We start from the raw sequence: 16,309 nt of genomic DNA on the forward strand, positions 1-16,309 counted from the left end.
CAGTAGATTTGTTTTTACTTTTTTATGTGTCGGAGTCGGAAGGTTTTGCCGTGTAGCTTCACCGGAGCAGAGCAGTAGAGCTCTTTGGATTAAGGAGATAAAAAATCATATCTGTTTCGCTTCTTGAGGGGTCTACTGACTGTAAACAAAATTAGCGGAAACTTGATAGGCACTCCGCATGATTCGGAAGACTCCCAGAACTTCTGGTTATGCCAGGAATTTGGTTGTTACGTTTAATTCTGATAGATACACTAGTGTTTACTATGGTGTTGAATAATAGTTAAAAGTAATCTGTGCCAAGAAATACATGTGGACACTTAGAAAGGCTGGCAGTTCAGGGCCAACACAGTAGCAGCTTAATGCAGATTGAAATGGAATTTTAAAATGATATTTTTGTTAAACATTTGATAAAATGTGAATATTTTTTATTCTTCATGTCATCTATTGTTTCCCATTGTAGCTTTAGATGTCAATTAAATATTTTTGAAAATATTTTTGGTGAAATATTTTCTTGAGAAGCTAACAAAACATTGAGACTGTTTAATTTTCCTACAAGTCAGAACTCGGTCATACCGTAGTATGATGTGTACTTTTCAGTCAAATATTTACATTTAAAAATAGTTTGAAACAGTTTGAAAAGTTATAAAATGTTTCTAGTTTTTTTCCAATGGGGATATTTTTGTCCAAGAATGTGCCAGTTTTGTTTTCAATGATGGTAATTGGAAAATATGGTAGATAAATGTCTTGTCATAGCTAAGTAAGGTCAAAACAACAGTTCTGATTAATATAAGTCTCATATTATAACTATATTGATGATTATTATCAGGTTTTGTAATGTGTGACCTTGATAATCTGTCCTTGGCAAATACAATTCCAGTCCAGCCAGTTACTTAATTTGGTACATGTTTCTGCAAGGAAGTTGACATGTGATTATCCCTCTAATGAAATACTCTAGGAGCTTGAATCTGTCAGCTTTGCTCGAGAGAAATTTTGTAATACTTAGGATTAAGAATATATATATATATAATACATATGATTTTATCTTGTCATCATTAAGACAGTATCTTAAATTAGTTTAAATCCGATCACATGCGTCTGAATCTGTGAATAAGCAACACAACAGAAATAGGTGAGAAAACAAATTTTCTAATATATATAACAATAAATATAAACATCCATGATAATATCTAGTTATTGACATTTCATGTAAATATTTATCTTAAGTAGCTCTTTTATTTCAAATATCATTTAAGCTCAAGTGATAAAGGCTGTTAAAATTGAGCTAATCGTGATCGTGATCGAGGCTTTATGTAACACTTGTTTGTAAGCATGTATGAGATTTTAACAGAGCTGTCAATAACGCAGGCTATTATTTAGAGAAGTGATAGATATAAGATGTACATGGTCTGATAAGTTAGTCCCCTTGGGCACACATAAATATTGGTGTATGATTTGATCAACACTTTACAGTCCTGGTAAATTCCTCGAGGATTTGACAATGAAAAAAATGGCAGAAGTCGAGAGGAAGTGTTTGGTGAAGTAAGTTATGGCTAACTAGGCGATGAGACTGTCGATGAGACTGCTGGGGAAACAGTCTGGCTCCGATACATCACTGCAGCGAAGTGCCGGCACGACTCGGAATGGCGACACAGACGCAATCGCATCCTGTTGAGAGAAATCTCACCAGCGCTCTTTATTGATCTTTAGTGATCCAACCAAACATCACATCTGACAAAGCATCTCGTTGTAACGATGGCACTGCCATAAATTTGGACAAACTTGTATCATAAGGAATTAGTTTAACGTGTCGTCTTTTCCTCCCGGGTCCCTATCGCGACTCACTGGAGCCAGTGAAGGTTCAGGGGGGCATGGTGTCATAAGGCTCGCCCAAATACTCGGGAACCACGGCACAGACCAGGGCAGAAGCGATTATTTCTCATTGATTATCAATGAGGACGGAACCCTAGAGGGAGAATCGTCGGATAAAAGTGAATTTAATTTTTGGACAGAGTTGTTTGGTTTGGTTTAATTATCAAACATTTTAAAAAGATTTGTAACGTTTGTTTTATAATTGTGATAAAAAGGATTGTAATTTGTTAACATTACAAGAAAAAATCCCTAGACTTTAGACATGGGAAAAATCGTCTAGCATTCTGACAAATTTTGTCTGCAATGTATGACCTTGGGAATGGTCGATTTGTTTAATTTTTCAAATTAATTTCATGTCTGCAAGACATTTCAAGATCTTGGTCAATCAGGACCTAGGGAAAACATTTATTATGATTATTGATTGTTTGTATTTTTTCAGTTGTAATAAAATCTGCTTGAATTCTTTCAATAATTTTAAATATAGAAGATTTTATTTGTATATTGAAAGAAATCTATGTATTGTAAGAGGCCAAATAAATACAGTGGACAATGTCATCATTTTAATATTAAATTTCAATTATATAACGTGCCAAACTAAATGTTATTGTTTCGTTTTAAATTTTCTGAACAGACTTAATAATGTTATTTTTGAATTGATAAGTTTTTTGGTGGCCAAACAAAAACTATTCTTTATAGACTGATTATTTCTGAAATGGTACCAGTGATAGTACTAGCCTTTACAAATGAGGAATCTCAGGGTAATGACTAACGTGGTTCCGAATAGGATTTCAGGACAAAATGTTGAAAATTTTGGGGTCCTTTGCATTTTTTTAGTGTTGACCTGACCACTGTGCATATGAATTGTGATTGAAGAGTACTGGTCTCTTCTGCTTTCAAAACATTTACTTAACTTTGTGTATTCGCCTTGACAGTCAGTTTGTATTGACCGTGGTGAGAACGCTGAGCAGACGACACTTAGAACATTTCCCTATTGTTTTCTTATTGAAAAAGCTGAAATACTTACCTGCGTCATCTCATTTACAGGAGGTATATAAATAGACGGATCGTTGATGTTATCACACGAGCTATTTGTAACTTCCTTTACATACATTTAACCCTGAGTTACAAAGAAATATTGATATTTTTGTACACGTCTGGAGCCAACAATCTTCCACTGCTCAAAAGGTTGACCCAGAATTGGTGTCAGCACCCAAATTGTCTAACTTTAATCTCCGTACAAATCTATAAGTATGAATGCTGATATTTCACACTAAACATGAAACGTCGGACAATACTCTGATAATCTACACATACGTCAGACTTATTGTTATAGAAGATCCTAAATTCCGTAAAGAAGCCATACCTTATGACAGGATTTCGTTCAATTAGACGAAACGTTGATAATCGTGCCTTATCTATAAATATCATTTGTGGGCTACAATGACTCGAGAGAAAAGTCTTGAAGCACATTTATGTATGTACCAATTAAAATCACAGTTGTTGAATTGTGTTCAATAGAACTTTTATCAAGTAGTCACAGTTGTCAATTTCCAGTTCCCGTCAAGTTGACAAGGTGGTAGTCGACCAGCGGTGAATAGATAGAGGTCCTATGTACACACATGTTTATGCTGGTGATTAAGTCGCTATATAAGTGACATGTAATCTAGTGATCATTGAGTGGGTAAGAAAGTAAACTGATTTGTGTCAATGCTTGCTTTATTACCCACTGATACAACCTCATTACACCGGCCAACTTATCATAACGTCTATGTACTCCCGAAATTCTTTCGATTATACGCGATCAACACAAATTCTTTACAGGTGTGTACATGGTTGCGCCTGAGTGACTCCAGGTCTATGTATACATGGGTCGCAGTACACTTCTCCAGTGTTACAGTGATTTGCCCTCGGGGAAAACAACATGTCCTGTCCGATTCCCTCTGTTTTTCAAAAGGATCACGATGTGTAGGGAGTTCCCTACAGTTCTTTGTGTAATGGAATTGTACTGTTTTGTCCCAGCGGACAACTTGTAACTTTGGAGTTTACACTGTTTTATTGGCCGGATGTGAAACATTTATGTATTGTTTAGAGCCCTAAATCTCCTACTGACAATTGTCCTGAGGTAGGTATATAAGCTTTAAATCACAACTACTTATATTTTTGTACTTTCAAACGTCAGTAAAGTGGTCGATTCAGCAGTTTTTGCTCCTCTATCTGATGGACAAACACATCTGATGTAGATTTTTTACAGGATATGAAGGAAATGATGTAGGTTTAATGGAAGGATAGCCACAGGGTAGGTATGTGGTATTGCCTAGAACACTTCCACTCCTGTATATGACCTGGACGAACATATATGTGGCAGTATATAGCTACATTAGGCTGACAAGTACATCTCCTTGCTAAGTACCCCTGCGCTGACATTTAGTGTTGGTTAAAATAGAAAAACACCTTGCTTTGTTCAATGGTGTGAACTTGACGGATTACAAATTCATTTCAACGCACCGATGGGCAAACTCCATTTACCTGGATAATCAAGAAAGGTTCGTTCACGTTTATAAAATATATTTTTATTGTAAATCTAGCAGATTATTGATCTATTTTAACATACCAATAGGTGTATCGGGTGTTTACCTCCTTGAAACATAAGCAGATTTTAGATCATTGTACATGTTAGGAAAGTTGAAAATGAACAAAAGGAAATTTCTATTTATGAAAATAATATTTATTTAAAAATGAACGACTGTAAATCCATTTGATACTTGAGAAAGAATGCCATCTGTGTGGGGTGAAGTTTTTCAATGTTATCAAAAGACGTTTATGACAGATCTCATTTCTTTGAGGCAGATTATAGATTCGTTTGACATATCAATAGACAGCATCTGTAAGGACCTGGTTTATTGAGAAAGAATTACGTTTTCCATTTTGTATCGAGAACTCTGTGACGATTAGGATGATTATATTGTTACTGAGTTTTATGCTGTGGAATTTTAATCCAGTGGTGGTCAATCTTTCGGGAGATTGGCCGGGACAGCTGTCCGATAACACGTGAAGTTGTAGAAATTGGCCAGATATTTACTCTGTAATTGACACGAATTTAGAACAGATATAATGGACTGTGGACTGACTCACTCTACTCAAAGGTTAACAGACCTGGTGGGTTTTTTTAAAATCTTTTCATTCACAAAACTGTTCGGAGCTGTTTTACATACACTTCATATATTTATATGTAAATTAACTTAATCAAAGATAAAAGTTGATCCATTATGCATGAGACTGGTGAACAGGTTCTGACTAAGTGCTGCTATGGCCTTGGTGCTACGTCTGCTTTGGGTGCGAGATAGATTGATGTCTGATTGGGGAGTGGAGTGATCAGGTGACAGTCGACATGGAAAGAGAACGGACAGAATTGTGAAGCGTTCTCAGTATAGTTTGGGATCTATACCTCTTTGGTGATGGAGAATTGCTAGGTACCATTTAGCCCATCTGTTTAGTGCATTCCACAGGTAACTTAACTGTGCATATTAATTAAAGGTGAAGCATAAATGAGCTAAAATTAATCACGGATCGAGGTAAACATTGAATCATTGATGTTTTCGGAATTATTTGAATTAAAACAAATTTAAAATTATACCTATCCAGGATTTAGAAAAAAATGTTCTCAATTTGATACAGAATTTGTGATTTTGTGATGTGATTGAAATGTTTTACTTCAAGTTTGTCATTTAGCAAATGTAATTGGTTATAACTGGGTCCAGCAGAATTAACAACAGTTTGATTTAACAGTAACCTTGTATGTACTGAGCTCTGGCATCAACTTTAAACCTTTATATGGGGACTAAATTTTGATATTTAAAATAATAAGATACTCTAACTATAATATTAAAACTTGTTTGTTAATGTAAGTAGGTATCTATATTTTGAAGTTGAAATTGTTTGTTGCCTGCTCAGGAACTTTTCTTCAGCCAATATTCATGCACACGAGGCTAAAATATAAACTCTCAAAGTATGGAGGTCATGGAATAGTGTTTTTGTCGGCATTTCTGCTGGCCTGTAATAACCCTATTGGTTAGGGGTGGGCTTATTACCAGGCATGGCACTTTAGCTAGACAAAAGTAAGATCTGAGGATAGATAGGTACTTCCTGGCCCTGTGTCTGGTAGACCTCATTGATTGATCACTACATGTATTGACCTAGTATGAGGGAGATAGGTCAATTGACTATATCAAACTTCATGCCTAAAGTAGAAATAGTAATTGCATGGATTTACTGAAAGAATTTACAAACAAATTTTCGTTTCTGCCATCTCTTCTGGACAAGCAATATTTCAGTGATCTCCTGCAGAGTTGGACTCTAACTTATCTTTGAGACAGAACTGTTATGATACTTTATATATTTATTTGTCATGTGACCTGGGCACCCATCCAATGGATTACAGTTACGAAGGTGCCTTAAGTATAATGTCCTTGTTACATCAGTAATGTCTGTGTTCCTTGTTATTACAGTGATAAGTAATGGTCAGAAATGCCCAGTTACATCACTTATCAGATACAGATATACATAATGAATTGATCAGATCAGACTGTTTATTTCTTTAGGCTCCTACAGCTTCATCAACAGTTATTTCTAAAACACGATATGATACTACATAGTAAATGTTATTTATACTGAACAATGTAATTATATATATATAGTACTTCAATTTTTTTTAAACGTCTAATTTTTCTTCAGAATTTTTAAGATGAGTGATTTCAATGGTATATATCCTGTTTGACAGCCTGGTTATATAATTGTACAATGATGTTATCATTTTGACAGTTTCTCCTGATAACAGGGAAACAAAACGGCTTTAAAAAACACAGATTAAATCATTAATTGCTCTGGAGTAATTGCCTTGTATTCATTTACACTAAACGAGTTCAGAATTTACTTCAAGCCTGTGATTGTACCAAAAGATTTGATATATCCCAGCCCTTTGTATATTAGTAAATATCCAGTGTAGGACTAAAATAACAGGAAAGAGGTTCCAATTGAATATATTGAACTTGTACTCTACAGACAAATGGTTTCATCAGATATCTTCATTATTCTACATACATTATTTTTAAGGAGTGTTTTGATTTCAGTCAAGAGTCAAAAAGAAACTGAGACTACTCTATTTCACGCCTATATAATGGAACCACTTAAAGAAAATGATTTAAACCTGAAAAACATATCTATATTGTACACTTTGTCCTCCCCCTCGTCAACAGGTAAGACATATCACGGAGAGAATGTGGTGATTATCGGTACAAGCCTCAGGGGCATTTGTGAAAATTGACAGCCTATCAATTATACATTTAATGTAGAATTGAAAAAAATTGTTAACATATAAATGTATATAATCAGGTAATAAAACACCAGGTATTGTTGACAGGTGTGCCAGGTCGTTAACTTACCTTTGTAGAATATTTTCAATAGTTCATATACCTGTGAAACATTTTTTTGTCACATTAAAAGAAAAAAACTGATGTGCAGTAAACTTAAGCGAGGCAATTTATCTTTTATAGCGGAATCTTACTAAGTAGTTTAAAGTTTTTTCTTGTAATTATTTTGATAAAATATTTAGAAAAATATATATATCAAGTTGTTGGGGCTCAAAGTGTATTCCTATAACCTGTTACTGCACTGTAACTACCAGACGGTATTATAGATTTGTACTGTATGTCTGTGAACATTAAGTCTGTCAGTCTGTCCAACAGTTGTCTGTCCATGTGTTAATCTATGTCCCACTTTATTCGTAGCCTATCTCACATACTGTGTTGCAAAAGTTTGGGTACGAGTACCTTTTATGATAGTGGAGGGTTGCTTACTATAATAAAGTCTCATACCCCAATATATAGAGTTATGGCCCTTTGTTCTCTACCTGTCACTTTGGGGCATATATCTGCTACACTCTGTCACTTACAATTGTCAAATTCTGTATATAAGTACCTCTAGGGATAGCAGATTGTCACATTCTTCAATTGGGTCTCAAGCATAGCAGCATTATGTTCATTTTTTTTATATCAAAGATTGTCCAAAGGTACGAAACTACATCACTATATATGTAATAGCTTGTAATTCATTGTTTTGCTAATTACAGTGGGTTAATGGCTCCTAGCAGTTCAATCCTACCTAAGTAGCCACTAAACCTATTGGACATGACAAGATAGTATTGTCACCCCAGGGAATACCCGATATATACAAGATATAATTAAACATAATACTGTCATGGACTGGCCTTGGAGGCAAGCTTGCCAAACTTATCACTTCATTGAGCCTATTTAAGTCCTGGCACAGCTTCCTATGTATTGTGTCCATACCATTGTACAGTTAGGCCCTGAAGACTTGTGTCAGATTTGCTTTATTTCTGAAAACACCGGTGTATAATTTGGCAATATCTGTTGATATTTCTATTACAAATTACCCGGCTCTGTCCAAACATCCTGCCCTATTGATAGATCTTTATACATGATAGGTGCTTCCTAATGTTATTGGAAGTGTGGATTAGACTTGGTTTGTCTGGTGTCCCGAGGCAGACTGACCAGACTACTGGCTGTATAATTCTATATCCTTGGAACAGACTGACCACTGACCAGACTATACTGGCTATAATTCTACCCTTGGAACAGACTGACTTCTGACCAGACTACTGACTATGAGTCTACCCTTGGAACAGACTGACCACTGACCAGACTACTGGCTATGATTCTACCCTTGGAACAGACTGACCACTGACCAGACTACTGGCTATAATTCTACCCTTGGAACAGACTGACCACTGACCAGACTACTGGTTATAATTCTACCCTTGAAACAGACTGACCACTGACCAGACTACTGGCTATGAGCTTGAGTCTACCCTTGGAACAGACTGACCACTGACCAGACTATACTACTGGCTATGAGTCTAACCTTAGAACAGACCGACCACTGACCAGACTACAGGCTGTTTCTACCCTTGGAACAGACTGACCATGCATTGACTATATATAATGCTATGATGTTAATTTTTCCTTGGAAAAGACTGACCACTTCAATGTATATCACCTATAGATGACCAGACAATATAAAAGTCCTCCCCTACAGACACATTTCTAAGAAAGCTAAGTTTCTTCAAAAATGATAAGAATGAATGGCAGCTTTGAACTAAATTAACTAAGAACTGATATCACAAAATCACTAATATCACAAGTCCGTATGTAATGTACAAATCAATTGGATATGATCAAAATTGCAATTTTAAATCTTGAACTGAATTATAATAGAAGAATTTGTCTGTTATATACAATCTTCCCAAGCAAGTAAAATATGTATCTAATTTAGTGCATGCTTGCATCCTTGAAATCAAATAATAAAAAAAATCCAGATAAGGTCACATGCATGACTGATAAATTATTGGCCATACTTGGGTGTTGTCTGGGCATCTTTTGCCTAACGATACCAATAATGTAAAGGAATTGTCAGAATTGACCTTCAAATGACCTTGAAACATCCTGCTACCCACGGAGTAGATTACAGATGGTACAGTCTCTACAGGAGATTTTGAAAGGGTAGAGTTCATTCCACAGATGTAGGGTCAAAGGTGTGCCGCATCTGACATTAATTGAGAGTATAGTAAATCCTTGTTTTGATAATTGTCAGATAAGAATTTTTTATCCTATCTGTCTGCAAGACAATCTGTCTGCTCCCGGCTTGTTCGTTCCCACGAAGTCTTCACATATGGTGCTTTTAAAGACCAAAGGATTAAATATATATCAAAATGACTTCATCCTGAGACTTTTATATTAACACTTTGATTTATTTATAATGCCTTAAAAATCAGTTCGACCTAAATTTATCCAGATCTAATGTTATAAGCCCTGGATGTTAGAGGCCGATGGTATATACAAACAGTTTTAAACACCTTTCAATTAATTAAGCTAAGATTAAAGGATTTTTGGATTTTAATCTATTGAAATTTATTTCAAATGATTCTAATAATTCTATCAAATGAGATTGAAAGTTATTAAAATTTTGTGGCACTGGGTTATATTTCAATACATAATGTGTTTCTCTGTATAAGATTCGTGTCTGTTTGCCTCGAGAGACGATAACGACTGTATTTATATACAGTTAAAGCTCCCGTCAGTAGGAGCTTGTTGTACTCAAGTGGAACGGAAATTTTACAAGTTAACACTCAATACATACTCAGGTCACATGTTATATTATATCATATTACTACAGACATCACTACTATACTTCACCTTTTATAAGCCCATGCTCACTGATAAGCCCACCCCCTCATTAAACAGATTTTACAAATGTGGTCCTTTATACATACCATTACTGTAAAATTACCCATAATTCCAGTCTATAGGATCTGAGATTCTGTTGGGTAACATAGTAGATGACAATCACCAACTGAATCTGAAAGGAATTTAAGGATCCCTGTACCACTGCCAAGAATTGTAACTAAGAATCGGACGCTGCTCTTTTAGCAAGATTTTAACCTTGATGAATCATTCTGCTGGGAACACCATACCTTGGGGGACTTTAAAAATATATTATCGATGAAATAAACAAAATATAATGAACAAGATTGTACTGAGTGTAAAATATTCCATGGGGCTAGACTTGGATTGAAATCTGGACTTGGGATTGTTATACATGTACTATCGCTGGAACCAATTGTGCTACTTGGTAAATGGAGTGTACAGGCCCAATTGTGCTACTTAGTCAATGGAGTGTACAGGCCCAATTGTGCTACTTGGTCAATGGAATGTACAGGCCCAATTGTGCTCCCTGGTCAATGGAGTGTACAGGCCCAATTGTGCTACTTAGTCAATGGAGAGTACAGGCCCAATTGAGCTACTTGGTCAATGAAGGGTACAGGCCCAATGGTGCTACTTGGTCAATGGAGTGTACAGGCCCAATTGTGCTACCTGGTCAATGGAGTGTACTGGCCCAATTGAGCTACTTGGTCAATGGAGGGCACTGGCCCAATTGAGCTACTTAGTCAATGGAGGGTACAGGCCCAATTGAGCTACTTGGTCAATGGAGCGTACAGGCCCAATTGTGCTACCTGGTCAATGGAGAGTACAGGCCCAATTGAGCTACTTGGTCAATGAAGGGTACAGGCCCAATTGAGCTACTTAGTCAATGAAGGGTACAGGCCCAATTGTGCTACTTGGTCAATGGAGGGTACTGGCCCAATTGAGCTACTTAGTCAATGGAGTGCACTGGCCCAATTGAGCTACTTGGTCAATGGAGGGCACTGGCCCAATTGAGCTACTTAGTCAATGGAGTGCACTGGCCCAATTGAGCTACTTAGTCAATGGATTGTACTGGCCCAATTGAGCTACTTGGTCAATGGAGGGCACTGGCCCAATTGAGCTACTTAGTCAATGGAGGGTACTGGCCCAATTGAGCTACTTAGTCAATGGAGTGTACTGGCCCAATTGAGCTATTTGGTCAATGGAGTGCACTGGCCCAATTGAGCTACTTGGTCAATGGAGTGTACTGGCCCAATTGAGCTATTTGGTCAATGGAGTGCACTGGCCCAATTGAGCTACTTGGTCAATGGAGTGTACAGGCCCAATTGAGCTACTTGGTAAATGGAGTGTACAGGCCCAATTGTGCTTCTTAGTCAATGGAGTGTACAGGCCCAATTGTGCTACTTGGTCAATGGAGGGTACTGGCCCAATTGAGCTACTTAGTCAATGGAGTGCACTGGCCCAATTGAGCTACTTAGTCAATGGAGTGCACTGGCCCAATTGAGCTACTTGGTCAATGGAGGGCACTGGCCCAATTGAGCTACTTAGTCAATGGATTGTACTGGCCCAATTGAGCTACTTGGTCAATGGAGGGTACAGGCCCAATTGTGCTACCTGGTCAATGGAGTGTACAGTCCCAATTGTGCTACTTGGTCAATGGAGTGTACTGGCCCAATTGAGCTACTTAGTCAATGGAGTGTACTGGCCCAATTGAGCTACTTGGTCAATGGAGTGCACTGGCCCAATTGAGCTACTTAGTCAATGGAGTGTACAGGCCCAATTGAGCTACTTGGTCAATGGAGTGTACAGGCCCAATTGAGCTACTTGGTCAATGAAGGGTACAGGCCCAATTGTGCTACCTGGTCAATGGAGTGTACAGGCCCAATTGAGCTACTTGGTCAATGAAGGGTACAGGCCCAATTGAGCTACTTAGTCAATGGAGTGTACTGGCCCAATTGTGCTATAGAAACATCCAAACAGAAGTTAAGGGGAGGTTACTATATATGGGGAAAACACTTCAGTGCAGTGGGACAGGGAGCCTTAAGTCTGTTTATAATTAGATGTTCCTTAGACATGTGTGTAAATTACATGTTAAATTTGGAGTCGGGGAGGGGGTTGTTTTGATGTCCAGTGTGTTTAGCTCCTCCTAGTAACCTTTCAATCTTTCATTGTTTCTCACTAATTCCCAATATAAAAATGATTAGAACTGCTTACAGGAATCAGCTGTCACTAAGGATTACAAACTCTTCCATATACATATAGTTATCATGATAAATTACTAAATTACACTATCTACTGACATTGTTTCATTCGATAAATGAAACTCTAAACTTGATACATAATATCCTCTGTGTTATAGCTGTTAGTTAAAGTTTGTATCCTGACAGATAAAAAGACAGGTAAGATGGTTTAATTAGAGGACAGGTGAGGCGTTAATTTTAATGTGATGTGAGGCTATTAGTGTCTTCTGAATCTGCTGTCACCGCTTTTTATAACTTTTTACAAATCGTGGGGTGATGGACAGGAAATCAGTGTTTCACAGATTAAACATGTTCGACTCTGACAGGTGAAACATTTGTCCTGGTCTAATTGATTACAGCAACACCTTTAAACCACAGGGGAACAGGGGAACCCGTATTGACTAAAATTCTTGTTTCTGTTATAATTTTGTATGAATGAAATCAAAAGTATTAAGAATGGAAACCACCCCAGCCCGCCATAATCCCTCAATAAAAGAAGAAAGACAAATCTTTGTATGTTTTAACATTGAATAAAGGTAAACAAAAGAAAACATTTAATGCCCATGAAGATTAATACCATTTGTTGTTAAAAAATGGAAATTACCCGATAATGTTAATATAAGGTTAGTTTTTGTGAGATGTAATGTGCTGAATCAATTACTACATACGCCTGAGGACAAAGGATGCCAATCTTGGCAGGTTGTGTAGAATAGAACAAAAAACTCTTCTTTTTTTTTCAATTTAATCTGGTCAATAATTAATTAAAACAGCAAACTGATTTATCTGATGTGATTTCAATTAATCAATTCCAGATATGAGTTGGGTGTTGAAGGTTTGGAATGTGCATTCTTGAGGTGTCTTTTTTTCCATTGTGATGCATCAGAATTGTTTTAATGTGTTTTTTTAATCAGATTAGGTAGAGATTACCAAACCCCACCCATTGTACATCTGTCGACAGTTACACTGATGCGCAGAGACCTATAAGAGTAACAAGACCAGATCTTCATCTCAAACAATGTCTAATCAAACATCCTAATTATAAAGTCTGACTTCAACTCAAATCTTCCTTGAAAGCATTCCTGTCTAAAATCTTTCATATGTAGAGCAGGACTTTAAAGAGACTTTTTGTAAGGCAACACTATTAAAAAAAAGAGGTATTTCCACTTGACCTCAAATAATATATATATATATGATGATGCTTCGAAATATTTTTTGTTAGTCAGTATTTCAAGGCCAAAGTGAAGAAAAACACATCAAATACTTTTGGTCAAAATTTCCAGATATAAGTATAGCTTCTTAAAGCAGAAAAAGCAGTAAAACATTACCAACAGAGTCAAAGGTCAAGGTCATTAAAAAGAATCAACCATTCTTAATCATATGAGCTCGTATTTGTTACAAAGAGGCAGAGAGATAGAAGGTACAAATACAAAAGGAAAAGCATGTGTGAATTCCCAGTCATAAAGAAAACTGAGGGTGGAACCCACAACTGTGACCTTGAAGTGTGACCTTCCCCACATGTGGTGACTGCATGTCATGATGTCTTATATCAAATGTGGGAATTTACGTCAGTAATAAAAAATCTAAGTAAAGTGGACACATCTCAATCTTTATAAAGATGGAAATTGGCTCATGATGACGATTGTAAAAAGTTGCAGCATACGTCCCGTGTTGAGGCCACAAATTGAATGTAGAATTGTTTGTATTGGAACATTAATATATGGTAACCCTTTCACCACTGTAGACCATAATGGACTCATCCAGATCAATGCATGGTAGAGTCTACTAAAGTTACATTGGGGATGAAAGGGTTAAGGCTGTATCTAGCCTGAGAGCTAGAACTCTCTATAGACCAGAGTGTATGCAAAGTAAAACATGAAATTTGCATTAAAAGATTGTATCAAAAGAAAAGTTAAAATAAATGGAAAGGTAATGTGATTTGATAGATATAGTTGAAGAAAATTACTTCATAAATAGATCGAGTTTTAAATTAATTTCAATATATGTAGTTTTAAAGGGATGGGTCATACTAAAGTTCATTCTCCTACTTAATACCACATTCATAGATATCTACATGATCTTAATGCGGGAGGTACCGTGCGTAGCATGCAGTCAGTGCAAAAGGCCTATTTAGTAAACAGCTTTTTCATTGGACGATTCTCAGAATACCTATATGTGTTTTATCAGCTTGTCAGAATGACTTTTGAAACTGCTATTAAATATCTTACTCTAAATGGTTTCAATTTCGTTTAAAACTAGCAGTACAAGTATTTATATGTTTATTGCGTATTTATTGATAAAGTTACCCTTGAAAAAGTGATTAAATTTGAAAGCTAGCAATATAAAGAGATGATAGTCTAAAATTCTCTTACCGTTTGTGTGTCCTTATTTTTAAACCGTAGGATATATAAAACTGGGTGTAATGGGAGGTATCATTGGGAAGGGGGATGTACACCCTTACTTATACATCTTTATATTGAGTTAGGTTTCTGGTATTTTTCTGCTGATTTCATTGCCTACCTTCTGTGATCCTGAAATGATACGTCTATATTGAATCAGAAGTGACTGATTTGGTTGGTATATTTCATTAGGTCAGACGCTAGAACGCGTGTAGGAGAGGCCTACAGTCCGGTAATGGAGCACGTTTTCATTAGCAGTATTGAATGTAATGCTCAATCCTTCATTATGTTATACAAATTACCACTAGGGCCTGTTTTCTCCTTGAGCTGTGTGGGAACGTATAGGCCTGAAACTAAAATGTTAAAACTGTATAAAAGTTTATATTCATCTGAAATTGTACAAATATTGTAATATTTTCTTGCTGTCAAATGACTATTTATCATTCTTAACATACAGTTTTCATGATAGCTTAACTGATTTCAAGAATTATAAAATAACTGTGATTGAAAGTTTTGTTTATGTTGAGTTAAGCTAACAGCACTTTAAATAAACTAGGCCCAGCTGGTAAGTGTTACTAGAAATATAATTCCCGAAGATTTTCTTTTATGATTTGTCAACTTGAAACGTGCTATATATTTATTGAAATTTGGGGGGTGCTTCACTGCACAACCAGAAATAGTATCAAAGATTTTTGTCTCTCATGATTTGTGAATTACTTGGTCTGTAATACCTTTTGTAGAGGCATGTTGATGCCACTGACTTAATTAACAATTTAAAAGTGTCAACTTAGTAAAATTGTTTAGTATTACATCAGCTGGTCCTATACCTTAATGAGGTAACATCCGCTAATGGGTCAACACTTGAAAATCCGTTCTAATTCTTTCACAATTTGTCGCTTTAATGAGGTTGTTAGTATAAACAGTATAAACAGGCTTTCCATAATTATTATCAGCTAGAATATTCTATAATTCATATTTGACAAATATTTCCTTTTGTTTCAGTTGAGAATTTATGCAAAATGAGAAGAAGAAAAAATGTTTCAATTAAAAAAGAAAGATAAAATAACCAAAATTTTACAATAATGTAAGGAACAATACGAGGAATTTATCGAATGGCATGAGGAGTGCTAGGGTTACAACTAACTGTAGTTTTTAAACAAGAAAACTTGGCAGTACTTTGTTGATTGTTTACCTTGTTCCTAACCCTGTGTTATCTGTACACCTGGCCACTATGCCTATCGCAGATCTCCAACTTTGGGAAAGGATTGCAACAGAATCCAAGGGAAAGGAGCGTGAAACTAGAATTAAGGAAATTAAGTTGTTGTGAAACAGAGTATCTGTTTAAAATTAGTCAACCATCTTGTTTTCCTGATGGAGAAAAAATCAGCAGGCAACAGAGCCAGGTATAATGTGCTGACAGATGTTATCAACTACATAGAAAATGGGTTAGATCAGCCTGACTCCTGTTAGGGTGGGGAGGGGGAGGGGAGGTAAGGCTCAGCCTGACTCCTGTTAGGGTGGGGAGGGG

The 16,309-nt window shown here is 36.3% G+C and overlaps 1 protein-coding gene across 5 annotated transcripts in view; it reads left to right on the forward strand.

Annotated features, from left to right (window-relative positions):
* Positions 1-16,309, forward strand: part of LOC110442883 (serine-rich adhesin for platelets-like) — a 205,884-nt gene that overhangs the window by 161,410 nt on the left and 28,165 nt on the right. Inside the window, exon 1 of one of the 5 annotated variants that reach the window (XM_021486734.1) lies at positions 3,772-3,991. The exons of the other annotated variants lie outside the window; for them this stretch is intronic. The gene's annotated coding sequence lies outside the window, so the exon portion shown is untranslated. Of the gene's footprint in view, positions 1-3,771; positions 3,992-16,309 lie in introns of those variants that run through there. 5 annotated transcript variants of the gene reach the window in all.

The sequence above is a fragment of the Mizuhopecten yessoensis genome, unplaced genomic scaffold, assembly GCF_002113885.1.
Source record: "Mizuhopecten yessoensis strain PY_sf001 unplaced genomic scaffold, ASM211388v2 scaffold716309, whole genome shotgun sequence".
NCBI classification, from domain to species: domain Eukaryota; kingdom Metazoa; phylum Mollusca; class Bivalvia; order Pectinida; family Pectinidae; genus Mizuhopecten; species Mizuhopecten yessoensis.